Source organism: Balearica regulorum, chromosome 12, assembly GCF_011004875.1.
Source record: "Balearica regulorum gibbericeps isolate bBalReg1 chromosome 12, bBalReg1.pri, whole genome shotgun sequence".
Lineage (NCBI taxonomy): Eukaryota > Metazoa > Chordata > Aves > Gruiformes > Gruidae > Balearica > Balearica regulorum.
In genome coordinates, this window is record NC_046195.1 from 23,180,934 (window position 1) to 23,207,968 (window position 27,035).

The 27,035-nt window shown below is 43.0% G+C and overlaps 1 protein-coding gene and 1 long non-coding RNA gene across 9 annotated transcripts in view; one reads left to right on the top strand and one right to left on the bottom strand.

Moving 5' to 3' along the window:
- The window catches only part of CTDSPL2 (CTD small phosphatase like 2), a 45,311-nt gene extending 23,889 nt beyond the window's left edge, over positions 1-21,422 (bottom strand). Inside the window, exons 1-2 of one of the 3 annotated variants that reach the window (XM_075764353.1) lie at positions 21,212-21,375; positions 339-459 (exon numbers count right to left, since the gene is read on the bottom strand). The gene's annotated coding sequence lies outside the window, so the exon portion shown is untranslated. Of the gene's footprint in view, positions 1-338; positions 460-12,971; positions 13,103-21,211 lie in introns of those variants that run through there. The other 2 variants (XM_075764352.1, XM_075764354.1) reach the window with 2 other exon arrangements.
- Positions 20,985-26,755, top strand: LOC142603475 (uncharacterized). Of its 6 annotated transcripts, none has more exons than XR_012837418.1 (4): positions 20,985-21,009; positions 22,611-22,719; positions 23,716-23,807; positions 24,881-26,755. It is a non-coding gene; the product is annotated as an uncharacterized LOC142603475 (long non-coding RNA). The 6 variants fall into 6 exon arrangements; XR_012837415.1 differs by lacking the exon at positions 20,985-21,009 and adding an exon at positions 21,467-21,849; XR_012837416.1 differs by lacking the exon at positions 20,985-21,009 and adding an exon at positions 21,467-21,769.
- The last annotated feature ends 280 nt before the right edge of the window (positions 26,756-27,035 follow it).

Consider the following 27,035-nt stretch of genomic DNA (forward strand, 5'->3'; position numbering starts at 1 on the left):
GCCCTGGCACAGGGTGCCCAGAGAAGCTGTGGCTGCCCCTGGCTCCCTGGCAGTGTTCAAGGCCAGGTTGGATGGGGCTTTGGGCAACCTGGGCTAGTGGAGGCTGTCCCTGCCCATGGCAGGGGTGGCACTGGGTGGGCTGTGAGGTTCCTTCCAACCCAGTCTGGGATTCCATGGCTTAACTGAAATCAAAGAGAAGACCTATTTATGTTAAAGCATAACATTGGCAGAAGAATAAATGAATATAATCTGGCTGTGGATACATCTAACCATTAGAACAATGAGGTTTTTGCATAACCCTCCAATGTGAGTAGTAGGAACAAAAAAAAAAAATCTACCTGCTTTTAAGATGAAAAGGATTGTATGGTGTCTGGTGTCTTCAGCATCAAATGACTAGGCTCAATGACCTAGGCAGTCCTTTCCAGCTCTCTGCTCCTCACAATACTTCATTTTAAGTCTCTACATTAAATTTGAGATGAGGCATAAATCTAAATTCGTGTCAAGTGTTCACAGAAGAAGAAATCATAAATGAGACTGTGCATTCAATATGGGTGAGGATATAGCAGCTCAACCAAGGAACCTAACATTGATCTTCAATACAACTATATTTGGGAATAAGATTAGACCACAGGAAGACTTGTGCAAGGGCAATATTTATTAAAGCAGAGTAAAAGGCCATTCCAGAGAATCTGTCCCATTTATCTCCAACCTTCAATTGGACTGCTGGTATAGTCAAATTTGTGCATAAATATAACTGCTTTTCTGGACTGAGGGATATGCCTTCTTCAGCTGACCGAATCTCATACTTGGGTTGACTGGAATGGGACTAATCAGGAGCAGAAAAAAGAAGTAGCAAGAAATCCATCTGAGTTGTAACCCACAGAAGTACCAGTAAGAAACTAATAAGCATTTCCTAGCTGAAGTCATGATGAAAAAATTTGTTTTTAAAGAGAATCATATGCTTATCATGATAGGAATTGGTATCTGCTTTTCTGAAGTAGATTCAGCATGCATCTTATTGCTGAATAGATAGAAAAAATATCTATAACATTTAAAATATAAGTAATGTCACAAGCTATCTTGTTTAGGAAAAGGCAATGGTGGCACTAGTGTGATTCACAGACACAGAAATACTGTGATAATATTTTTCAAAAACAGTCCAGACACTGTACACAGTGGCATTTGTTCGCAGTTAGAGAAATCTCAATCTCAAATGAAAGGTGTTCCAACTATTGAAGAATAATATAACTACTGACACTATTTTTTAGAAGACTTCACAAAAAAGTACTCAATTGGTATTGTCAGAGTGAAATATTTTAGGTACATATAATATTTGTTTTAACTACCAGCAAACATGGCATTTCATTTTTCATATGTACATGTCCAGCATTTTCCATTAGTAGTTAATACAACAACTGTTTACAGACAGGAAAAGGACAAGTCAAGATTTTGAATGACTGAAGTAACTACAGCAAAAATGTCAGGTTTAAAGAAAAACAACAGAGAACGTACACTAAATTTATAAAAACTGGTTCCTTATAATCTTGTGCCCTCTAGTAACCAAAGCATTAAACTCCAAGTCCATGAGAGTATCCTTTCCTTATTAATATTTGCAATAAAATTTGCATTTTAAGACTCTACTGTATGTGGGAAAAAAGTAATGCAGAGAAATAATGAAAAAAAATCCCTAAAGATTTTAATCCAATTTTCTGTTCCTATTCCTTGCCACTAGGAAAATAAAAAGATAAAAATAACATTCTTATACAAAGATATAAAATAAATATGCCTATTATCAGAACTTGAATCTCAACTTTTCTTTCTTACAAACTGCTGCCAGATTAATTTTGGGGGTATGATTTATGGTGGGAAGGATCCACAACAATAGACATATGCTCCTATTGTACTTCTGTACAAATCAGGAGGACCTAATTATAAAATTGAAGAAATTATCAAACACCAACAGACAGGATGGTCCAAAGATACCTTAAAACATAGAATATATTTTCACTTCAGAAATACTGAGGAAAGCATCATTTTTTATCAACATTGTGTGGATTCCAACATTTGTTGGAATGAAGTTAGAGAAAAAACAACACTGTTTTGCCATGTTAAAAATATTCTTAAAACTCTCCATGGGGCTCTAGTCCTTCCATGCTTTGAAAAGGGAATTTTATTAGCATTATTATCAAGCTGGTTAGGAATTAATTTGGTTGAATTATAACTCTGAAATTCTTTGATTTGTATATTGCAAGGAGACTTAAATGAGATCCCAGGCAGCAGTCTCTAGGACAGAGAAGTGAGCAGAGGAGGAGTGCAGGCAGCAGAGCCATAAACACATCAACCATCCCAGCTTCACCTGGCTTCACCTGGGGACCAACAGCTCAGTATGCTGGGCTCCTCCACAGCTCTGACAGGCCAGCCAGCCCTATCCCACCCAGAATGACTAACCAGTCTTTTTTTTCTGTTCCACAGGTTGAATGGATTGTTGTTTGCAATCCTTCCTGCCAGGAAGCCCTGGGAGCCAGGCACGGGAACAGAGCAACAGGGCAGCCTATACCCATGATGGTCCCCTGGGTACAGGAAACATGTTTATGCTGAGAAGTTGAAGAGAAGCGGTAAAAGGGGAATCAAATCAGAAAGACATAGGGAAAAAGGTACAAGAATATGTAATCATCAGAGCAAGCTTCTCAAAGGCACTTTAAGATATGGCAGGATGACATGAGGGACCTAGTGGCTTGATCCTGCTCCCTCCTCATTTCTTTCCCACACCCATTTCAGAGTTTGCCTCCTCCTCAGAGACCAGGTCAGCTCACTGAGCTAACAGGGAAAAAAATTACTTCATTTTTATGCCAGTTAAATCAGTTTATAAAGGGAATCAATGGGCATCTGAATAATGCAACAGAGCAGGCACTGGAGAAGAACACATGGCGCACCTCACGAGTGACGTACCCAGACACCACACAGCCAACTGAGCTGGTGTATTTTGGAGAGCTGAGCAAGACGCAGGTCCACAGATGGATGGAGGGAAGCTGGGAGTCACTAGAGGCTCCGTTTCCAGAGTACTCACTGTGACAGAGCACAGGGTTCAAAGTGGCCCTGATGTCTTGGAGCAAACAGGTAGGCAGTGTGTGCGTGAAGCCAAGCACCAAGCAAGCAGTGTGGAGCACAGTCAGTCCCACCAACTGCAGTCCAAGAATTCCGTGATCTCTGTGACATCTATCAATGCCTTCACAGAGTCATTTAGGTTGGAAAAGACCCTTAAGATCATCGGGTCCAACTGTTAACCTAACACTGCCAAGTCCACCCCTAAAGCATGTCCCCAAGCACCATGTCTACAAGTCTTTTAAGTACCTCCAAGATGGTGACTCCACCATTTCCCTGGGCAGCCTGTTCCAGTGCTTGACAACCCTTTCAGTGAAGAAATTTTTCCTAATATCTAATCTAAACCTCCCCTGGCAGAACTTGAGGCCACTTCCCCTTGTCCTATCGCTTGTTACTTGGCAGAAGAGACCAACACCCATCTGGCTACAATCTCCCTTCAGGTAGTTGTAGAGAGCAATAAGGTCTCCCCTCAGCCTCCTCTTCTCCAGGCTAAACAACCCCAGTTCCCTCAGCCGCTCCTCATAAGACTTGTGTTCCGTTCCCTTGACCATCTTTGTTGCCCTTCTCTGGACACGCTTCCAGAACCTCAATGTCCTTCTTGTAGTGAGGGGCCCAAAACTGAACACAGTATTCGAGGTGTGGTGTCACCAGTGCTGAGTACAGACGGATGGTCACTGCCCTGGTCCTGCTGGCCACACTATTCCTGATACAAGTCAGGATGCTGTTGGCCTTCTTGGCCACCTGGGCACACTGACAGCTCATATTCAGCCAGTTGTTGACCAACATCCCCAGGTCCTTTTCCGCTGGGCAGCTTTCCAGCCACTCTGCTCCAAGCCTGTAGCATTGCCTGGGGTTGTTGTGACTGAAGGGCAGGACCCGGCACTGAGCCGTGTTGAACCTCACACAGTTGGTCTCAGCCCATGGATCCAGCCTGTCCAGATCCCTCTGTAGAGCACAAGAGGACACTAACCTGAACACCAAAGCTGAGGTTCGAGCATTGCTGTTCTTAAGCCTTTTCTATACAGTAATGCTTTTGTGCCGCTCACAACTGTGGTCTCTAGTTATCCCAATTAAAGAAACTAATTTTCAATCGCCTGTACTATGAACTCTCTGGAAAGGGTATATTACACAGAACTGAAAGAGTCAGGACTTCCTAAAATATACACGTTGAGTATATCAAGATATACACAAGTGAGGTTCTTAATTCTCATTTACCTAGTTCAAAAACTCTGAAAGGTAAGAAGAGAGTTACATCAAACTAATTCAAGCTTTTGATTGACGATGGATAACTATTTACGAGGGGGAATTAGGAATGAAGTAAATGAACACCAAAATATAATGGGATTTAGTATATTCAAATATGTAAACCACATTCATTAGAATGACACATACATTTTGAAAAACTGGAAAACATCCTACCATGTGACTTTATAAACCAGTAGTCTTTTAAAATATTCTGGTGAGAAATCTAAGGTGACTGCCATTGCCTGGGCAGGAATTAAACAAGACTGTACTAAACCCAAATGTGTGTAAAAAGGAATCAGAAAAACTTGTAAAACATTGAAAGACTGACACTAGTGAAAGTCCAATTTGAGAATGAAAATATTACTTAAAATTTGCTATGCTACAAGTTGCCTGATTTCTCTAGAACCAAAACAAATACCAGGCAGACAAAGGATGAACCCATGTAATGTTTGTCAATGGTGAGTGTGTATTTATCCAGCAAGGAACTGTTCAACTCATCTGTACGCTATTGCCAGAGAGTTCTTTGGCTCATTTCGCATCCTGGGTATCAAGCCTGGGGTTATAAATATCTCTAATGGACTTAGCAACAGTTACCTACAACCCTCTCAATGACAGAAGTTTGCTTTCCTAATGCTCCATGCATTTGGCAGTGGACAGTTTTTACTTGCATTACATTCATGTTTCTTTTCCGAAACAAGCATAAACCAGACTACAATACTTAACACACTCTCACAGTCAAAATAATCAAGTCTAAACATGTACGTGAATTTCCTTCCGCAAACACGTACAATTGGGATTGCACCACAGCCTGCCGTTCGCGGAGAGCCTGCCTGAAGGACTGTGTAGCCAAGGCCCTCGCGCAGCCAGAAGCAGGCCCCACCTCGTTGGGCCAGGGAGGTGCGCTAAGACCCAAGTCGAACAGTCGTGCAGGCGGTTGTATGTGGGATGACACTAAACAATCCTAAGCAATTCCTGTATTTTAGTTCTCTTTTCAGGAGCTTGCAGCTCAAAATCCTCTCTCTGAGCAACAGTGCGATTCCTTCACAGCATGAAAAGTTGATACTGAAGTATTACCGCAACAGCACAAACCTGAAGTAGATTAAATACATTAACAGCAAATATACTGAGCATTTAAAGACTTGAGCCATGTTTCCGCACTATATACAGGTCACATTTTAAGCTCTCAAACCCTCTTTCTTTCTTGAATTCCTTCTGTCTATAATAAACCCAGAAAGTGTGGGGGTGGGGAGGAGAAAAAAGGGGAAGGGAAAAAAAAAAAAAAAGGAAAAACCTCATTCTTCAAAAAAAAAGGAAAAACTTCATTCTTCAAGAGAGAAATACATGGCAAAGAGGGACTAAATGGAATTCTCATTAAACAACATGTGAGACAGGAAAATAAGAAATGAAGGAGCTATTAAAGAGCAGCAGCTGAACATGATACAGCTGCAATAAATTCCCCATTTTCCTGAGTCCCCCCCACTAAGTTGTCAGGCTCACTACCCTGTAAATACTGTTGTTATTCCATGGCACAGGTACAGTGTACCTGCAGGAAATAAATTCCTGTGAATGACTCATATTTCTAAATAAGAGCGTATCTCCATGAAATTTTCGGTTAGGAATGATTTATTTTCCCACCACATACGGTACTACTGTTTTATCTATTTTCCCCAAAACTATTAAAAGAAAAATTAGATGAGGCACATATAATTACAGGGTTTAAGGCTTTTTGATATAGGAAAAAGTTTAAGACGGTAAAAGAACAATAGCGATGAACAATAGGAAGAGATAACTGACAAGAAAAATTAAAATTATAGTGTTGAACAATTTCTACATTTATTTGGCACTCAGTAATAACACTGAATTGCCACCACTGAAAACTATATATTCCAAGCCTGAACACCACAAGAGCTCTAGAGGCTTAAGACAACTGATCACACTTCAGGAGTGTAATTTGGTGAGCGACAGGAATACATTAGGTGTTTTGGTTTTTTTTCTTTTGAACTTATTTGGGTTTTTTCCATCTGATCCATTTCTCCAGCATTCCAACGTAATGCCCAGGTCTTTCCCAGGCAGATCAGACATGCTACAAATCCCCTCTGGATCTCACAGGAAATCGTGCTCTCCCAACAGCACAGAAGGGGGATGCACAGAGCCAGAGAGGGCTTGCAAGCCTACCTGGCCATCCTCCACGGTGTTGGGAGGGAGACTCTGAGCTTGTCGTAAGAGGTGAGATAGTAAGAGAAGAGGAAAGGATGAAACTTGCGTCAGCTATGCTGGAATCCTCAACATTTTTTACACAACAGAGCTTCTGCTGCTATAGCTTACATTAACCTCCTATTGCGAACACAGTCTATGTTGACACAATACTTTTTCCCTGCCACAGTACCCCTCCCTTCCAAATGACAGAAGGCAGCCAAAAACGCTCCTTTCTCTCAGGGTAACTGTGCCCATACATTAGGTTTTGCCATCATGGAGCTGATGACCAGTGAGTATGAAAAATTCACATTGCAAAACAAAGTGTTTTGCACAAAACCGAAAAATTTTGTGGAATATATCCAGTTTTAACAGCCACAATATTCTTCCTGTGTTAGTTCCACAGCACTTCTTGAAACAACTTGTTTACACAAAGCCAAGGTGGCAGTACATTTCTTTTACTTTTTAAGATCTTGAGCAAGAGTATCAATGCATGTTGTTTATGTTGTACAGACAGATGGATACGTGACCAAGACACTGAGCTGTGACCTGTCAAATTTAACAGCTGTGACAACTGATGCCCAGGTTGGAACTTGTGAGCTACCAGTGGTGGGTTCGGTGTCCCACTAGCAACCAGCTCAGATAATGCAGCCCTCACTGCTGAGAAAACGTGCTCATTTCTTTCAAATATTTGTGAACACAAGCTGGATCACAGTGGGCAGATCCACAGAAAGAGGAACCAAGAACAAATATTTTCTTCAATTTCCTTTTAAACAAATAATACCAGTCATGTTTCGTCAGCACATTTACATTACTGTGACATGACCCAGATTTCAAGTGTGAAGAAACATCCCAACAAGATGTGTTGACTGAGCTGCCTGAAGTCCGTTCACATCATACCAGTGACGCTTTCAAGAAATGTAAGATCTTATGCGAGCCTACGAAGAAGCCCAAGTGACCATGGGAAACAGACAAAAGGTTGATAAGCCTATGCCTGGTGGGGAGAGTGAAATATGGGACAAACGATAACCCTTGTGTAATGAGATACCTGTCTGGACCCACAACAAAGTCAAGGAAAATGACTGACAGATAAAGTCTTTCATCCAGACAGGCCCCAAAGCACTTTACAAACTTCAAGGAAATGCTTTTTGTTAGTTCAAAGGTGTTGAGACTTTTCCCCCTCAAAGACTCTTGGCCTTTGTTTAACCAACTTATTCTCCTTCCCTAGAAAATGACTGCAATTTCATGTTATTCGAGCTGATGCATTTCATATTTTGCAACATACTGTATTACTTGTCACTCTTCTCAAATCTTCAAGTGTGTTTTTCTGCAACTGCCTCCTATAGAGACAACTATTAACTAGGAAACCATGATTCAAAGCAGACTGGACCTAGTACCAGTATAGTGTAGGTAAAAGCAAAATAAAAAGACAATGATTTATAAAACCAGCAAAACACACAATGTGTACTATTCAAATGTTGGCGCTTGGTTATGAAATCTGGATAAGTGTATTAAAGAAACCACAAGTTTCATCAAAACAATAGCTAGTAATTATAACCTTCAAAGACGCAATGCAAATGGCACCTCTAAACTTTCCTTGTTTCATTGAAAGCACCTTTTCTTCTCCTCCCTATGTTTCGGGTTACTAAGTCACTTCAATCTGAAATAAAATCACTCCCAAAACCCCTGGGTTTCCGTTCCCTTGATTTAACCATGATTCCTCAGTATGTCTGCCTGGGGTGCACATACATAGTTCTACTCTCCCAAAGCTTAAGCATCTCCCCTAAAAGAAATATTTTCTTAGAAAGATTCTGCCAAAGAATGAAGGCATCTTTTTATAACTGGCCTTAGCAGAAAATAAATTTTCTGTGACTTTATTTTTCTGCTCCAGCAATCATATTTCTAGGCACCATTGTTTTGCCACTGCTTTGCTAGTGAGGCTTTGTTTTGATTATACTACATGCATTTGGAACTGAAAGTTTATTCCCTCCTGGCCAAGATATTTTTCTCTTTGCGACTGAGGGTACATGCTTGTAATTAATTCAGTCTTTTCAGTTTGGGTCAGACTACTAACCAACAAAGAAAACGGAGAGCTGGGTTAATCCTAGAAGAGTTAATCTCAGAACAGAACCCCAAAATCTCTTGCTGAAGAAAGATACTATTTAAAAATCTCTGATGCTGCCAAGACAAGAATTTTACATTAGTCATCTGCAGATCTTGTGAAGCTCACCAATAGCTGAGAGGTTTTGAAATAAAAGTTTGCAGTGCTTGAGCTTTAGATGAGCGGGTAACAAATTCCACTAGAACCAGCACTGTTCCTGTTGAGATCTGGGAACGGACCAGCTGTCTTTAGACACATTAGGCTCTCTGGACATTTAATCCACGCTGCTAGGCACACAGGGAGCCTATTTTTGGAAGTCATCTCCCTCTTGTTATAACCCGTGGTATAGACAGGTTGCTAAACACTTCCTGAACAGACCTTCCAGGATGTTAACTGACCACGGAAAAATCCTAATGAGTTATTTTTTTTAATTGTTCATCTCATCCATATTAGTTATCTTTTTAATCAAAAAAACCAAAAACAAACCCCACAACCAAAAAAAATCAAGAAGATTAATAAGTCCAAGTAAGTCTGTGTTGGACTATGGAAGCCATGGAGTAACTCCTGTGTTTGTTATGACAAACTAATAATTTTTGCAAGGTCTACACAGACAAGAGAGCTGCATTTTGCTTAACTTCACCAGAAAACCTAATCTCACTCTACTTCACCTTAATCTCCCTGTGGGATCAGAACCACAATCACATATTCCACAGGACTTTGTCAGGTTGCCGTCTTTTAAAAGGCTAGATAAGGATTTTGGCTGCTCCTTTGGCCTCAAAAATAGCAGACTATTTTTATTGTAGGATAAAAACTCTTTAAATGATAATATGATTCTTACTGCCCTGGAAAACATTTTTCCTTGGTGCACTATATAGCTTCAAAACCTTTAAAAATAGTTTAAAGTGTGCTCTCTACCTTGTAAGGGGTTGCTATTATACTCTTCCCACACCTGGTTTTCCTGATTTAAAAATAAAAAAATCAACCAACTCTGCTGTTAAAAATGAGGAAAATGCCATCACAGTCAAGATTTTTATCAGTCACTGTCCATACAAATTTTAAACTGAACATTTTCCATTACATATACATGCTGATTTAAACCTGACTTTTTCATAGCCCACTCTGGCCTATTTCTTGCATGGAAAACGTCATTCTTATAACTTTCAGGCTCTGAGATTAATTTGATAATCTGTCTATGTACCTAAGTTAAAACTGATCTGAAAATACATGCTCAAGTTTTAACAGCTTTACTAATCTGTGAGTGATATGTTTTTACAGATAACCTTAAAACATAATATTCAGACATTATGAACTGGAATCTCATTCAGTTTCAAAACCTAACTGAAATAAGTTTCAAGGACCTGTCTGATCCCATCACAATGAGGCTATTTTACACATTTCATTTTTTTTTTTTGTTCCTATTTTATTTTGAGTGAAAAATCCACAAGAAAAAACAAACCTCATTGGCCAGTCAGTGGAAAGTTATAGGAAGTTTCTGGTCAATATTCCAATAATACAAAGTACAGTAAGCACAAGTTACCCACAGCAACAAAAGTTCTGTAAGTCCAAACTGATCTGCATACAGACTATACTGTTTCCATTCATCTTTGATTCCACCCTGAATTTCACTCATTTCACAGGCTAATTGCCTCCAATTTGGTCTAACATATCTCTGCCACTTTATAATGGATGAGATGTAATGAAATAATAACTTTATGGCTGTGAAGTAGCAGATATGGCTCTGTAAACAAACAGGCAATTGCTATGTTGAGTGAGAAGATAGTGTTTGTCTAGTGCCTTACTTTGGAGAGTTTATGTTTTGAGAAAAAGGTAGGAGCTATAGAACTATTAATACTGCCATTACATGGGTTTACATTCTTAAGAAGCAGCATGCAAAGTCAGCTAGTATTTTAGTATGCCTGCAACCTGAGAGACTTTTTGAGTCAGAGAAAAGGGAGGTTGCACATCTGTATCACAGGGCATGGATTCATATGTTACACTAGTAAATCTGAATGGAATAGAGGCGGCTAAAGTCCACTAATCTGCACATTCCACCCATATATCTGTAGCTATTTTAAAACAGAGAAAACCGCAAGAACAAAAAATGCTATTATCACCTGTGAGCTTACATGGTTGTTGGATTCTTTTCAAATCACTCCCCAATCTTAAGAGTAAACCTCTCCATCAGGAATCTCACAGAATAAGAAAGGGCTGTGCCATGTTCCAGAGCAATACAAGTCTTAGAATCATGGAATCCCAGAGTGCTTTGAGTTGGAAGGGACCTCCCAGCCCACCCAGTCCCATCCCCTGCCATGGGCAGGGACACCCTCCACTAGCCCAGGTTGCCCAAAGCCCCATCCAGCCTGGCCTTGAACACTGCCAGGGAGCCAGGGGCAGCCACAGCTTCTCTGGGCACCCTGTGCCAGGGCCTCAGCACCCTCACAGGGAAGGATTTCTGCCTCCCATCTCATCTCCATCTCCCCTCCTGCAGCTTCAGGCCATTCCCCTTGTCCTGTCACTCCCTGCCCTTGTAAACAGTTCCTCATCTCGATGGTGGTTAATTTATTACATTACAAAGTAGTTACATTATAATTTGGGAGAATTTTCCAGGTACTGACAGTGGTTAATTTATTACATTACAAAGCAGTTACATTATAATTTGGGAGAATTTTCCAGGTACTGAGGAGACGTAATTTAACTTAAATACCAAACTTAATGCAAGTTAACTTAAATACCAAACAAATACTTGGAAGAAAGTTAGTTGTCACCTTTGTGCCTTCAATATATATGACAAAGCACACAATACTTTTCACTGGAAGCACTGAAGAAACAATTTAACAAAATAATGGACGAGTATTCTCAATACTTACAAATGCATTAATGAAGACAGAAGGACTGCATTCTAATTTCCATACCTCCTTCCTCTACATCCCTTCCAGCTCAGCAGATACTTTTTCGTTGTGCATTATGACCAAGGGCAGGGGTGCAGGAGGAGAGGGAAAGAAAAGGCAGGCTACAGTTCAGTGATGTTTTCTCCAACAGTAAAGTCAATTTAAGGAGCTATTCATTCCTCCACTGACTGTGCCGTTTGCTGCCTTTCAGCATGTAGTTGCAAGACGGTAGTTTTTGCCAAGCAGCTGGCACAGGGAGTTCCAGTCTCCCCTTCTCCGGCACAGCTCACTCTCACTCGCATGATAGAGTCTGCTGCTCTGGCAGCCCAGGGCTCCATGACAGCCCAAGCCAATCTAATTGCCATCATACTCCTGCACCCTCCCTGAGGCAGCTTTGGCACTTGGCTAACCCACCATTTAGCCATATTTTTAGGCCAGCTTAGTAAACTGAAATGTTTCAACACAGAACGACAGGAACAAGGGGTGGAATAAAAACATACAACTCCTGGCAGGTGAAAGGACAGCTATAGTAGTAAACCAGCAAGCCCAGGACATGTGGTTAAAGCACTGTACCATGATCATCCATGTGTAACTACGTAACTTAACACAACTGTTCAGCTGTCAGCCTGCTCTCTGGCACAGTCCCGGATGGCAGCAATGGCACTGTGCTCTCCTGGATGCTGCTCAGGAACAGCCCAAAGCTATACATGGGAGAGCTATACATACTGTTCCCTACAGGCAGGGCAGAGGAGGTCACCCCAGTTTGGAGGAAGGGAGCTTAGCTGGGAGGGTGCAACCTGTGTCACACCACTTGCCCTCAAGGCCAAGGAACACATCCTGGCCCACTCACTTACTGGTCAGTGGGACTGCAGCAGCCAAGAGACTCTTCTAACCTGTGGTGGAACCACAGCTGCTCCAGTATCAACTGTAAGGCTGGGGTTTTTTTTGTTGATGTGATCACCAAAACTATTCGGGTTTAAAATTTTCCTTTGTTATTTTAACAAAGACCATCCAGTCACAAATTTTTAAAGCAACAGTATTCTATGTCATGCATTTCATTTGCTTATTGTAGTCTTTGAAGGGCCGTTATTCTTTAGCATAAACATTGATAAGCTTTTTCTATTACAGTTGCTTTTTTTACAGCCTGGTTTCTAGACAAAATAAGGCTTATACAATTGCACTGTCCATAACTGTCTGCGTGTCTGTCAGTCCTCCCCCGGTAAATGTGGAACCCACTGATCAATATCAATCCAATTTCACAGTGGGAGAGAAATTTCAGACATACTAACTTCCTACAAGTTTTCTGACAATCAAGAGTCTTGTAAGTAAGACCGACCCTTTTAGCATCCCCAATTAGCGAAAGATGGCCACAGCCCAGCCCTTACCCCACATCCACTCTGGCTACACAAACACACTCCACCTTGTCTCCTTTCCTAGCCTACCTCAGGGAAAAAGGTCAGCTCCTCAGCAGAGACAGGGCAGTGAACGAACAACCGTGCGTTCTGCTTCCAGCTCAGCCAGCAAACCCAGCGCTGGCACGCCAGCAGGAGGGAGAGCAAAGAGGAGGTTCTCTGACTGGAGGTGGGGACACCTGAAATACTGAGGAGAGAGAGCCTGGAGGTAATACAGGAGACGAGAGGGCTGGAAGGCACAAACGAATACGAGTTTGTGGGAGAACAGACCTTATCAATTCTGCTGTTCAAGAAACAACATATAACTAACTGGATTATTTTAGCTTGTGCGCATGATTATCTCATTAAGAAGAATCCTCATTTATGACACTTACAACATGACAATAAAATAACTCAGAAATAGAGTTTGAAGAAAAATGCTAAGCACACCATTCATGTAAATGGTTAACATCTTTTGTCCCTGAGCACTACAGTGGATCAAAACTCCTACAGAGTAATATTTTAAAACCTGCACATTAAAGTGGGGGGACAAAAAAAAAATCATTCTCTCCTCATCCTTTCAGTATCATGTATGTTATAAAACAGAACTTAGTTTTTTAAACTCTTTTTGAGCACAGAAGATCAACAATGTCCACACAGATTAAACAACCATCTATTGCAAACCAAGTTAATTCAGCAGACTTTGTGCAGAAGCAGATGAGGAGCATCCACATAGCCACAGGGAAAAGAGCAGAGCTGAGCTATGGAACTCAACAGGTGAAAAAGCATCCATTCAGACATTCAGAAACCTCTGTACAGACTTTATCTGATTTGCTTCTATCCTCTGATGGTTGACTGAAGGCTCTTAACCCTCTTCTACAGCCTTTTCACATCAGATTTGTCCTTTCTTCTATCAACTGCCCTATGCTTCTCATTCCTTTTGCAAGGAACTTAACACAAACAAAAACTTTAGAAGTGGCATAGCATCTTCTGCCTTCTGATAAGGCACGATGTTGTTTAACATAAATCTGCACCTTTTTTTTTTTCATTTGGATTTGGTGTGAGCTTTTGAACAGATCTTATCATCCTATTTGTAGTGCTTCAGTTCACACAACAAAGCAGTCTCAGAGCATACCAACTGGAGTTGTCTGACTGAAACTAAACTGGAAGATACACTTCAACCACTAAAGGACATGGGACCAGACCAAGCAAAAACCTTCAAAAATGCAAACAACATGGGCATCGAGTCCTCAACACCAGCAGACTCATAGGTCTGCTCCTATTGCACCACACTATTTGACAATGCAGATGCAGACTGACAACACTCTGAGTAAGCTGATATAACAGCAGTGCATTTATCAGCATAGTTAAAAAATAAAACTAAACCATCAAACAAACAAACAAAGCCCTTTACCCTAGTAATTCTGACAAAATATCAGCTATCTGCAAATGCAGGCACAGAGCCTTTCACATTCCCAGCAACAAAGTAAATGGCAGATTAACAGCTACATATACTCCTCTAACCTTACAGCACCTACACTAGAAGGGAACAGAAAATGCATAAAGAGGAGAAACAGCAAAGACCATCTTCTTGAAATAACTTTTTAATTTTGAAAGCACGGACCACTGGTGACAAAGGTTTATTTTCTAATCTTAAACTAATTTATGGTTTGGAACCCTATTATGTTAATTGACTCAGGACATTTTTATATTAACTATTAATCTTTGAGATTGAACATTATCAAACATTTTCCAGGTATATAATAAACCAATCTACTATCAAAAGAGAATTATCTTCAAATAAGTCTGACACGGTAATTAAGCATGACACCTCTTCACGTGAAACTATCTATAGAGCCCACTTTTCCAACTGAGCTCTCAGAGACTTTCTCTTCAGAGTGCTAGTAAGCTTTCTAGTCCCTAAACAACACGAAACTAAGGAACTCTAAATCCAGCAATTACAGTTGTTTAAGAATATCACTTTAGCTACATTCAAGTCTTCAAAAGTTTCTTCCAAATGTTCATTTTTAAGAACATAAATTAAAAGTACCAAGATTACACTAACTGTCTTGTTTTTTTTCTTTCATACTCATCAGTTCTGTCTTGATAAGCAAAATAAACAAGCTTTTCCACTAAAAAATATTTAAATTGATTAAGTTATAACTGCTTGGTCTTGACAAGAGTTTAAGGTGTCAAATAAATTGAGCTATGTAATTCAGACAAATATACTGTATTTAAATCTAGCATATACAAAGCCCGTAAGTACCTTTAATGATCTTGTAGATATTTCTGCTATTTATAAATTATCTCCTTCTTGTATACTTTTTTCCCCTCTGAAAACAAACCTTGAAACTTCAGTTCACACTATGCTTTACTTTGGCAAACACAGAAACAACATAACTGTTGCCCATGTTGCTACTAATAACTAGCTTTCTCCTACCCTCTTTATTTATTTAACTTCTGACAGACATTCTTCTTCATCGCTTCGCAGACGTGCACACAGCTACACACCACAGACAAGAGGCACAGGACTGTAGGACAAGCAGCATGTCACAGTTAGCCATATTCAAAAGAGAATGAACTCAGCCCTCACCTATAGGATTTATCTCCCTCCCAGGTAATGGATTTGAATCAGGTGACCAGGCATCACGCGAGAGCCCAAAGGCATTATTTCATATAAAAGGAAGCCTGCTGCACCTAAATGAGCTCCCCTAGGATAGTAAAATGAGAGAAGTTCCTGGGAAAGGGAGAAAAGAGACACAACTCAGATAGTGTTATCTCATATGAAAAGGGGATTGGAAAATGAAGCGAGGACAAAGGAGACTATAGAACCTCGCTGTTACCTTGAGTCAGCCCACTCCTTCCTGAAATAGTGAATGCTTCAAAAACACCAGCTATGAGATGTAAACTACAGAAGAGCAAGCCTAGAGGAAACTACAACTGATGAAGGAAAATCCCACCACAGGGGGTAAGAAATAAATATATCTGTTAGACTCTCTGCTCCAGCACCTTCAGCCCCTCTATACTAAGCTGAAGATCCCGAGTACCCTTGAAGCTCTATCTAGACTACAGAAATCTATGTTAGACTGCATCTAAACCAGAAGCTTTACCAGTACACTACTACCTGTTAGAAATGTGAAAGGAAGGGGGAACTACTGTTTTTTCCCTAGTTGAATATAGCTAGGATAACAAGCCTCTTATAAGAGCAAAAGCAACTTGTGCTGGCAAAAGGAACCCCTTTGTGTGGGGGTTTTACCACTAACTAGCCTGGTATTGCTGTGCCAGTAAAGTCCTTATGGTATAGTCTAATCCTTAGATTGAATTACCTACTGTTCCTCTAATTAGCACCTCCTAAAATATAGGGTGAATCAAAGCAATCATGTTTTAGAATGGCCTAAAGTAAACTGAGTTATGATTTAGACTGAATCAGTGCAGCTAAAGCTAAATTGCTTAGAACAACTGCTCTGATTTGATCCCAGTTCCTGTAAATTTATTAACTTAAATTAGTTATTCCTAAACACAGCCTAAATAAGGACAGGTTCCTTTTCTTTCATATGAGGCTTCAAGGATGCTAACATGCCCTACAGTATCACCTTCCTAGCCTTACTCTGCTGGTAATGACACTCCTGCTGTGTTGCCACTGCGTGTGTTTATATATATAAAATAATTTATTTACAGGTAAATTCTAATCCAAATGTTTTAGAGTCTTAGATTTTTTTTCTCCTACTTACACTTGGTATATTGGCAATGAATAGTAAGATATATTTTTTGCATTGTGCTACTTTAAGTAAGTATGCATAGCTGATTTTCCAGGTGCTGTGGAGTTAACAGGTCCTTTTAGTCAAATTTATTTTCATCATGATGTTATACTTAAAGTTACACTGCTACAATAAATATTATGAATTCAAAACTAAAAGCGTTTTATGCCTTCCAACTAGATCCCTCACCCAGCAAAAAGAAATTCCTAATTCAGGCAGGAGTTAGGACTGTTACAGATAACTTCAATTTCCATCAGCTCTTTTACAGGCAACTCTGGTATCCACATCACTTGGTGGACAGAGCATCCTCACCAGACCTAATGCAACAGATAGGTGGCTCCTAAATGTTGGCTTTAGGGTTATTTTTAGCTGAATGCATAGAAATCTGATTTATGGGACTGGACTCTCATAAAACTTTCCCCACGGGGAGCTGTATTTTCTATGTCACAATACAGCTGAGATCAATGCGGCTGCTGAGTTAATGCTGTCCACCAGCAGATGCACATTTCCTTCCCGGTGGCTTGTCCGCAGATCTCAGCGTTACCATAAATACTAACCCATCAGATAGGGAAACTGATGCAACAAAGGACATATGTCAATCACACATTGGACAGTGTTGGCAAAGGCGAAAATACACTTCAGGCTGATACTCAACTCGTTATTTTCTTATACCAGACTGTCCTGCCAAGTGTTTTCCTTGGATCACAAGGTGTGATGAAAGAACTTCTTATTTTCCATAGTTAAGAGGACGTTAATCAAAGTAATTACTGAAACTGATCTGATTGGGAAGTAATCTATTTAGAAGAAGTTACGACTGCCAACTGGGAAGCTACTATCCAACCTCGGAAACAGATTGCTTTAGATGTGGATGATTTCACACTTAATTTTTCAAGTGTTATTGAAAATGTCTTCACCTGTGAATATAAAATATTACTTTTCTAAAATACTAAGTAATGGCCATCTAGGCAACTCAACATGTAAACAACATGTTATACTGGCTTTCAAGTATCTCAGTGTATGAGTTTCTCCTCCTAGCAATCAAAAGAGACACACTGCACTGCAACTAACACTGCACTTCAGCAAATTAACCTAGGTTTAAAGTACTCTATAGGGCCTGATGCTGTCAAAATCCCTGCCTGAGATAGCTAGTCTTTTTAAACAAGCTTGTGAAGAGCTTACTGTTCCCTTACAGGATCAGAGCAGCATGATTCAATTTAAATAGTCCGCCCCCTAAAAATCGTAAGCCATTATGAATTTGATTAATTAACTATGCACTTATGGTGCATATTTGCATTTTTTGAAGACTTAACTGGGATGCACAAACATCAAATGAACTTTTCATATACAATAGATGAAAAACAATCTTCCACTTAAAACGTACAAGAGATTGGTGCCAACGCTTTAGTGGTAATGTAAGCTGCCAGCAAATGAAAGAATTTCATTCAGACTTAGTCCTTTACTTTCTGGGCTAGTAAGAGTAAGAACCATCATATCTGATCCACTCACAGTAATGAATCAGAAAGGCACTTGTTTGAGGGGAATGCTCCTGAGAAATACGGAATAAGGATGCGGTCATGGGCAGGGGGGTGTGGGCGGGTGGGTGTGACACATGGGACAACAGCCTTTAAAAGTCCTGTGCTGACATTATCAAAGTCCAAAAGCCATGATACATAGGAATTGGCTCCCCTAGGGAGACCAGGCTGAAACCACATGGACAGGGAAGAACTTGTACAGGGTTTGAACAGGGAAAAGCTGCAAACCCATATACTGGAAAAGGCAATTTCGGAGGTACACAGTTATCCTGGCTTCAGCTGTGATCTTGAAATTATCATGACTATGTTCTGGAACTTCCAGTTACTCCTTCAAAAGGGCAATAAGTCTCAAGCTTCTGTCAGAGTATACATATGTCTAGAAATGCACATTAAATGTGAATTTCTGCCAAATTCCAGTCCTACTTGACACATCCCACCTTTACAGACTCACAGAACGGTTGAGGTTGGAAGGGAACTCTGGAGGTCATCTTGTCCAACCCCCCTGCTCAAGCTTTTCTTAAAGCTCTTGTCAAAATAGTTCAGTTTGACTTTCAGTATTGGTTCTTACAAAAATGTACAAGTACTCCAAGTTATTACTCCACTTACACCTATGAAAAAGTTTCTTCCATGGGAACAAATATTTGCATAGAAAACTGTCAGAAGAGAAAACATGATTCTTAAAGTCTTCTGCAAATACTATTTCTGTTGGTGTCAACCTCAGCAGCGTTACAAGTGATCAAAGAAAATAAAAGCCAATACAGTATGGAAAAACTTTGTAAGATGAAGACTAAGTTTCCTTTTGAATTCAGTAGACTTTAACTGCTTAATGCTATTCAGCCTGCAATAGTGTCACGTCAGTGTGCTGGGGAATCAACACAGTGGAAGGAAGTTATCAACACTTGCGGTGGAAGTCTGAAGATGGAAAACTACCTTCAAGTTATGAAAATGCATGTAGAGCTCCAGCATATGTGGAATGTTTACATCTTTAGAAAAATGATCTAACTGTGCCATTAAATGTCTGGGACAGACTCACAAGAGAATTTTTTCTTTAATGAAAGAACTTTCTCAGATGAAACAGGAATGTCAGCTTTAGTACATACTCCACTGACTGGAACAGGATCAAGTCTTAACTAAGCTCCACACAATGTTTTCAGGGGAAAACTGGAGAATGTTGTATGGAATTTAAGTCGGGATTTGGCTTGCATCCTAGAACATATATCTTGTTATGAAAACTGCTGAAACACTTTTAAGTGGGCAAGCCACAAGTGTCCTTGGAGCTATCCAGTCAACTGGAAGTCACACAGACAAAACCTAAAGTAGAAAAGCTTGAAACTGGAAGGGGGGGGGGTGGGGGTAGGTGAGGGAGGGGCAAATAATCTTGGAATCATATCTGTTATATAGAACTGTTTGCTTGTGCCTACAGCATGAAGTAGTTACAACTTGTTTCTGCTATTGTCACAGATCCAATACGTTACTCTAGCTAAATCATAATCTCTTCCTGCCTCAGTTCATCCATGTGTAAACCTGGTTCGCTAACTCTTACCTTAATGTGTCATGGGGCTTAATTAATAACACTTAGGTCTTTTAAGCCCTCTACAAACATTAACTACTTCTTGTAACAACTCTCTGAGGTATTATTATCCCTGTTTTACTGATGGAGAAATGGCAAAAGAGGTTGTGACTCGCCCAAGGCAACAGAGTAAGAGTTATACTTAGAGATCCTCTTCATGGACTAGCATATTGTAACAGTGGAAACTTATCAAGAATGGCAAAATCAATAATTAGAATCTCAAAATTACATTTAAAAGTGCACCATAAGCAACTGGAAGACTATGAAAAACCCCTACCAGAAACAATAGGCTTGGGATCAGAACAAGTGCTACAATTATCATCGCAGAAAAAGAAATATCTTAGGCAGACCTAGGCTAGAGCTCACCAAAACAGTCACAAAGAAATAGTAAGACCTGTCCTCTTGTGTGCACCTAAGTGCCATAAAATTGAGCAACAGGCTTGTACAGTACTCTCTAGTAACACAGAAGTGAGCAGATAATCAATGTGGTATGCAACATGCTAATATCTTGTGCCGCGTCCACGGTATTGACAGGGGATGCCAATAGCGGGTTGAGATGGCGGTGGTCCCGCACGTTACTGGCCGGTACACCACGGCCGCCTTCCCCCACCTCCTGCCGCCACAAGTGACAGCAAAGTTGGTGTGATTCCCCTCTGCCCAGCCGCGCTGACATCCTTCGCAGCAGCCTTTCGCCGCCCGGGATCTCTGCCCGGGCAGCCTGCGGTATCCGCCGGGGAGGTAGCGGGGCGACAGCCCCCGCCGCCCCCCGGAGCCGGTGACAGGCACGTCCAGCGCTGCCGCCCCGGCGACAGCGGCAGCCAGCAACAGGCGCGTCCTGCGCTCGCCCCGCGGGAGCCAGCGCCGGGCATGGCCCGGCGTGTGTAGCAGGGGCTGGGATGCAGCCCGCAGAGCTACACCCCCTGAGCCGGCCCGGCCCGGGACGCGCCCCCGCCGCCCGCTGCCGCCCCCCGGCGCGCACAACGCAGCCCCCGCGGCGCCCACTGCCGCCCGGGGCGCGGGACGGGATGAGGCGGGCGGGACGGGACGGGGGGCGGCGGGCGGAGGAGACTCACCGCAGGCCTCGGCCTAGAGGGGGAGGCGGGGGGTGTCAGCGCGGGGGTGACAGCCGCGCCGCCCGCTCCGCCGGGGGCAGGGGGCTGGCCCGGGAGGGCTGCGCCCCCGCTCCGGCGCGGCCGGGGCTGGCTGGCCTCCGCGGCCGGCGAGGGGAGGTGAGCGAGGAGGGACGGGGTGTCTCCGCACGCAGCGGGGCGCAGAGCCCGGCGGGCGGGCGGGGACGCGGGGCGCAGGGGCCCGCCGCGGGGCAGGCCCTGAGGGGAGGCTCCCGCCGGTCACTCTGGAGCGGCCACCCCTTGCCTTCCCACCTGATCCCGGGCTGGGACCCCGCGCTCCCTGAGCCGCCGCGTCAGTTACCTGCGGGTGCGGGGTGCCGGGGAGGCGGGCCCCCGGTGTCCGGGTCCCCGGCGGCCGGCCGGGCCGGGCCAGGCCGGGCGGGCGCCGCTGTGTTTACACCGCCGCCGGGGCTCCGCGCTCCGCAGCCGCTCAGCAGCCAGTCGCCATTTCCCGCCTACCGACCTGCTACACCGCACGGAGGGACCCGGATGGGGAGAGGGGCCGCCGCGCAGGCGCAGCCCGGCCGGGGGAGGGGGGCCTGGGGACGGCGGCGCCGGGGCAGGCCGGGAAGGAGGGAAGCCGGGGCCTGGCGCGGGGAGCGGCGCCCTGAGGCGGCGGCCCCGGCGGGGCGGGCGGAGAACGGCGGGCCGCGGCGCAGCGGGGTTGCGGGAGAAGGCCTGGCCGCCTCTTCCCTGGGCCAGGAGCCGCCGCTGCCGGGGGTGGGAGGCTGCGCCTGAGGCGCCGGGGCCGAGGGTGACTGTCGCGGAGGAGGTAGCGGCCGCCTCGCTCCCTTGGCGCTGGGCTGGGCTGGGCCGGGCCGGGCCGACCGCTGGCCGCCGCGCCCTGAGGTGAGGTGAGGTGAGGCGAGGGGGCGCGAGCTGTGAGGAGAAGGGGGGGGGGGGGGGCGCGAGCGGTGCGGAGTCCCGCCGAGCCCTGAGGTGAGGTGAGGGGGGGCCGGGGTCCCGCCGCGCCGTGAGGGGCGAACCCGCCGTTGGCGGCCCTGACCGAGGGGTGCGCGGCTCTGGGAGCGCTGGGTCGCGGCGGCCCCGGGGCCCTCCCGGCCGGGAAGCGCCAGGACCGGCCAGCAGCGAGCCGCAGGGCGGGGGGGAGCGGGCACCCAGGCAAGCTGCCCGCGGTCCGGCTCGGTTCTATCCCGCCGGAGGAGGCGGGTGTCCCGGGGAAGACCTCGCCCGCTGGGGCTGGGCGCAGCTCGGGGAAGCCGCTGCGGACGGGAGGGAGTGTTTGCCGGCGGAGCGGGGGGCGGAGAAGCGGCTCGGTTACGGCAGGGAGAAGCGTTTTCCTGCGCTCCCTGGGGAGGAAGCGGTGCGGCGGGAAGCGCCCGGGGAGGGTTCGGGGCGGGTGGGCCACGGCCCCGTTGCCGCGGGGGATGATGGCCGCCCCCTCCCCGGGACGGAGGCTCGGTGGGCTCGGTTCCCTCCTGGCAGCCTTAACGCGTCCCCTCGGCCGTCAGCCCGGCCTTTACAGGAGGCTGCTGGCTCCCCGCCCGCGGGTGGAAGCACCGTCCTGCCTTCCCGCTCGGCGTGCCGTGGTCTGGATTGCTCGGCTTGCCTAGCTTTACCTCCGTTTGCCATGCGTAGGGCAGTGCTAGTTTTGTGGTTTGCATTGCTGTTGTAAGGCGCCTGTGGAGTCCAGTGGGAAGTTTTATTTCCACTTTCTCTTTTTTTTGTTTTCTTTTTAGGCAGCCTCTCGATGTGAAATGTTGAGGATGCTGCATGCTTTAGTATTTGAATGACTTAATGAAGCAGCTTGACCATCTCATGCAGTAAAGTATAAGAGGACACAGCGAGGTTAGATTTGTAGTTTGCATCCTACTGAACTTGTATATCTACTTTTTTCTTTCCGATGGTGATCACTTTTACCCACCAAGTTTTTTAAACAGAAGTCTTCAGTTTGCAGGTCAATATGTTTTATGACATTAGGGTAACTTCTCAAGGTATTGCTGAAAATGGAGTGTTTTTACAAAAGTAGCTTGTATCCACATCCTGTAATTTAGCAGTAGGCAGGAACCCACGCAAGTATTGTGTGTTCTCTTCTTCTAGTACCTGTTGACTCCCTTTTTAGCTTTTAAACCTGGATCATATTATAAAAGTCCCAGCTCTCTAGTCACTTAAAATATTTATTAGCTTGTTAAACAGAACCACATCTGCTGCTGTGAAGCCAAGATTTGTTTTAGAATTCTATCATAGGACTCCAGTATTCTTTAGCAGAAGACATTATAAAGCTAATTTTACCATAGTTTTTTAAGAAAAGAATTCATAAAAAGGCAGTGGAAACAGCGTAGTCCTCATTCAGAACAGATAGCCTTATTCCTTTAGAGCATTAAAGTATTTCTAAACACACACGTTAACCATAGCACCTGAATATTTTTTGTATGATCAGCTGTGAAAAAGGTTAGCTTGGACATGTTAAAACTTAATTAAGATTGTTTGTCAGTCTATTAAGTCGAACTAGTATGGCAAGATAACTTTGCGATGTCTCATAGTACCAGCCCAAAAGGACATTCACTGATACTTAGAAAGTGGGAGTTTTGAAAAATGGTAGGTGGAAATACTTTTTCAAACCACATAATTAGAATTAAACTAGCTGCCAGAGGAAATCATTCAGCAAGATTCAAAGCAAGCAGATATTTGTATGAACACCAAAACGGTCTAGCACCTTTATAAGGAAAGCCAGAAAAACATGTAGGAGAGAGGTTAAAGCATATGACTCAGGGTTCAAACTAATCTTTATGGGAACGAGAACTGTACTTTGTGTGTTACAGAATATTAAAATGTCTCCCACAGTGGTCTTGTGCTGTCCTCAAGTTACCTGGTTCTGAGCCGTGTCAGGGAGCGGGTATTGGATCAGCAAGCTGGGAAGCTTTGCCGCATGTCAGGTGGGAATATGTAAAATCATGTCGCTAATTGACATTGCTGTCAAGGCAAAAGTTCAAAGGTCCACCTGCTGTAACCTGTTTCCCACATTATAATGTACACCATGAAAAGAGCATTAGCTCTCCGTGTGTGTAAAATGTAAAAAGACTAAATAATGCCATGTCTGCCTGCATACACATGAAGCATTAAAAGCTTTGAATGAGTATTCGGTTCAAAGAAAAGGCTCGTGTGTTGGCAGCAGCGGGTTTTTCCCCTGACAGTGGATTTCAGGCACTCTGTCAGACCGAGATATTCTAGGTGCAGGTTTTCTTCACTTTACAGAGAAAATGAAGGAAAAAAAAAATTATAGTTGCTAGAATGTTGCACATTCTTGAAATGTTATACTCTGAGTGTTCATTTGAAAGGCCGTTCTTCAGATTTTATGATTTCCTCCCCACTGTTTTTTTTTTTTCCTAAGTCTTGCTGATCTGTTAGCTTTGTGTTTATATGCTCATTTAAAATGACGTGCTTTAGAGTGATTTCCCTGTTTGTTGTAGAGACTAAGTATTGGTGACCCCACCAGTTTCTCCTGGTAAGCTGTTTCAAATACCTGCATTTGGAGGTTGTATTTCATTTCAGTTTTGAGTTTGACTTCAGCTATTGCATCTAACGCTTCTCAGCAAGATTCAAATGTCATGCACTGCTGGAGTTCCTCTTTCATGTGTCAGGACCCACGTGTGGGGATCAGGTCATCACTCAGAACTCTGTTTCATAAGCTAAAATCCTAAATCATGCCATGTGGGCTTTGCTTTTTCAGGGGGAAAAGCTTCAGTTCCCTGGATAATTTGAGGTGTGCGTCTGTCTTTAAGTTCTCTCTAGTATTTCAGCATCCTTCTTGCAGATACCACTTGGAACTCTGAGCACAGCAGTTCAATCCAGTTTATTTTGCCAAAGTGAAAGCAACTGTGACATGACTGGGAGATAGTTGTTGTATAAACAAAACAATTCTTGTTTGGGTTTATATTTTGAAAATCACCTATTTGCAGTGTTTTTTGTTTCTTTGGCTTATCTGAAGGGAATAAATTTTGTTTAATAGGTAAACAGAAGCATGCACTTGACTGAAATGAGAAGCAGCTACCAGGCTATGCTTGCTCCTTCATGCCTAGACGTCTGTGATCCAATCTGTCTGTCCAGGAACAGCTATAGACTTGCTGTTCTTGCTGCTGACACTTCAGCTGACAGGAATCAGAATTCATATGGTACTGTATCCCCTACAGAAACAAAGGCAAACGCAAATTTAAATGAAACTTTGTCTGTTTGATCTAGCACAGTGCATCATTGAAGATTGCCATAAAACAATCCTCTGGGGATAGAAATACACATCCGCAAGTGGCCAAGGCCGGGTTTAGGAAGTTACACTGCAGAGTCTCCATACTAGCGTTCCCGTTGTGGCTACAAGGAGAGAGTTTGGTATAGGTTGAGGAATTAGAGTATTATGATTCCTATATTGGCACAAAGTTCTTGTGTAAATATCATTACCCTGTTTCTGGCTGGCTTGAAAATTCCACTGTGTTCTAATAAGTAGGTATATATGGCCCCAATTGTTTGTTTGTTTGTTTTCCTATTTTATGTAAACCACTGCTATACTAGAGAAATATGGTCTCCTTAGTCCTGGAGTCAGCTAGAAAGCTCTAGCTAGTGCGGAACACTGTGCCGTTTCTTCACAGTGATATAAAGCACCCAATCTCACCTTTTCTAGTTTATTGCAGCAAGATTTTTGATCCTATTAAATATTCTGGTTTTTCCCCTCAAAGAAAGGTCCCAGGTTACTTAAAGTTCCGTATATATATTCTGGAATAAGGATTGCAGTTGACAGCTAGATTTATGGCATGCTGAAATTCTCCATAATGCGGATAAACCAGAAAGTTGTCACATACGGAATTTCTTCAGAGGCTGGTGCTGAACAGCAAAGTGGATTCTGCTAAGAACTAAGGACTTCAAAAACCTCACTTCAAGTAAAATAGCATTTTTTCAATGCAGCTTTTCTCCAATATGCAAACAAAATAATGGTATTAAATATATTAGTATAGAAGAAAACCTTTTAAACGCTCCATTACATATATTTCTTTGCCTTGGGAACATGCAAGAACATTTTGACAGCTGTTAATCAGTTTTGTCAATTCACTGTTCTGAGGATATGCAACCAATGTTGCTAATGCACACCATGTTTTGAGCAAGCTTAATAATGGACTGCTTGTACTGACAATTTTATTGTTGCTACTGGAAAAACACAGTTTTAGGGTAATCAAATGTCATGAGTTCAAATAAAATTTGGGCTTTTCTTGTGGCATATGGAAGTTGAAGAAATCACTTTGTTCGTGCTTTGTTGGGGTATGTGTGGGTATGTAAGTTCTTCAGTTGCTGTGAGGTATTTGGGAAAGAGTGAACTTGTGGAGTGGAGGTGAGCTCTCCACATTGCACCAGTGCACACAGCGCGCGCGTGTGTGTGTGCTGGCAAGTCCATGAGAGATTGAAGTGAGCAGTAAATGATTATGTGTGCAGAGAAGTGCCTGATGAGTGATGTACTGTAAAGTGACAGATGAAGATCTGGCTCCTCTTCCTCTTTCTTTTAGTATTGGTTTGGCCTCTGGCAGGTCCTGTATTGGATTGGGTTGGGGAGATTGAATGTAGGGTTTTATAACTGAGTTTTCAAAAATTGTTTATGCAGAGGGTCTAATGCCTGTATTAGTGTTAAACTGAAGCAGAAGTGCATGACAACGTGTGTAAAGTCTAGTGTATTTTCCAGGCGAATCGTACTGTGATTCACTGAAAACATTTAATGTTCTATTGCAAAATACTTGCTTACAAGAGACCTTTTGTTCGGCAGGCTTTGGATTTTTCACTGCTTCTGATTTTTCCATATGAAAATGTAAAATGATAACATTTAATAAAATACATACATTGTTAGTTATTTAGTATCTGGTTTTATGTTGTCTGTCATTTTAGGCTTCAAAGTATTTTAAACAGAATGCTCTTTGCTGCTATTAAAATTCTGAAAAATGTGGTTACTTTTAATTTGCTTCATATTGAGCCATTTTTTACCTTTTGGTGAGATACTGCCCATGAGTTTGGCTTTCCTAATGTTTAAAATAAATTCATCAGTGAGTCTTAGCTTTTGTGGGATCCGTGTATCGTTGAGAAAGCTTTGGCAAAGCCTGTTTACTGAAAACCTACAAAATTTGTTGTAGGTG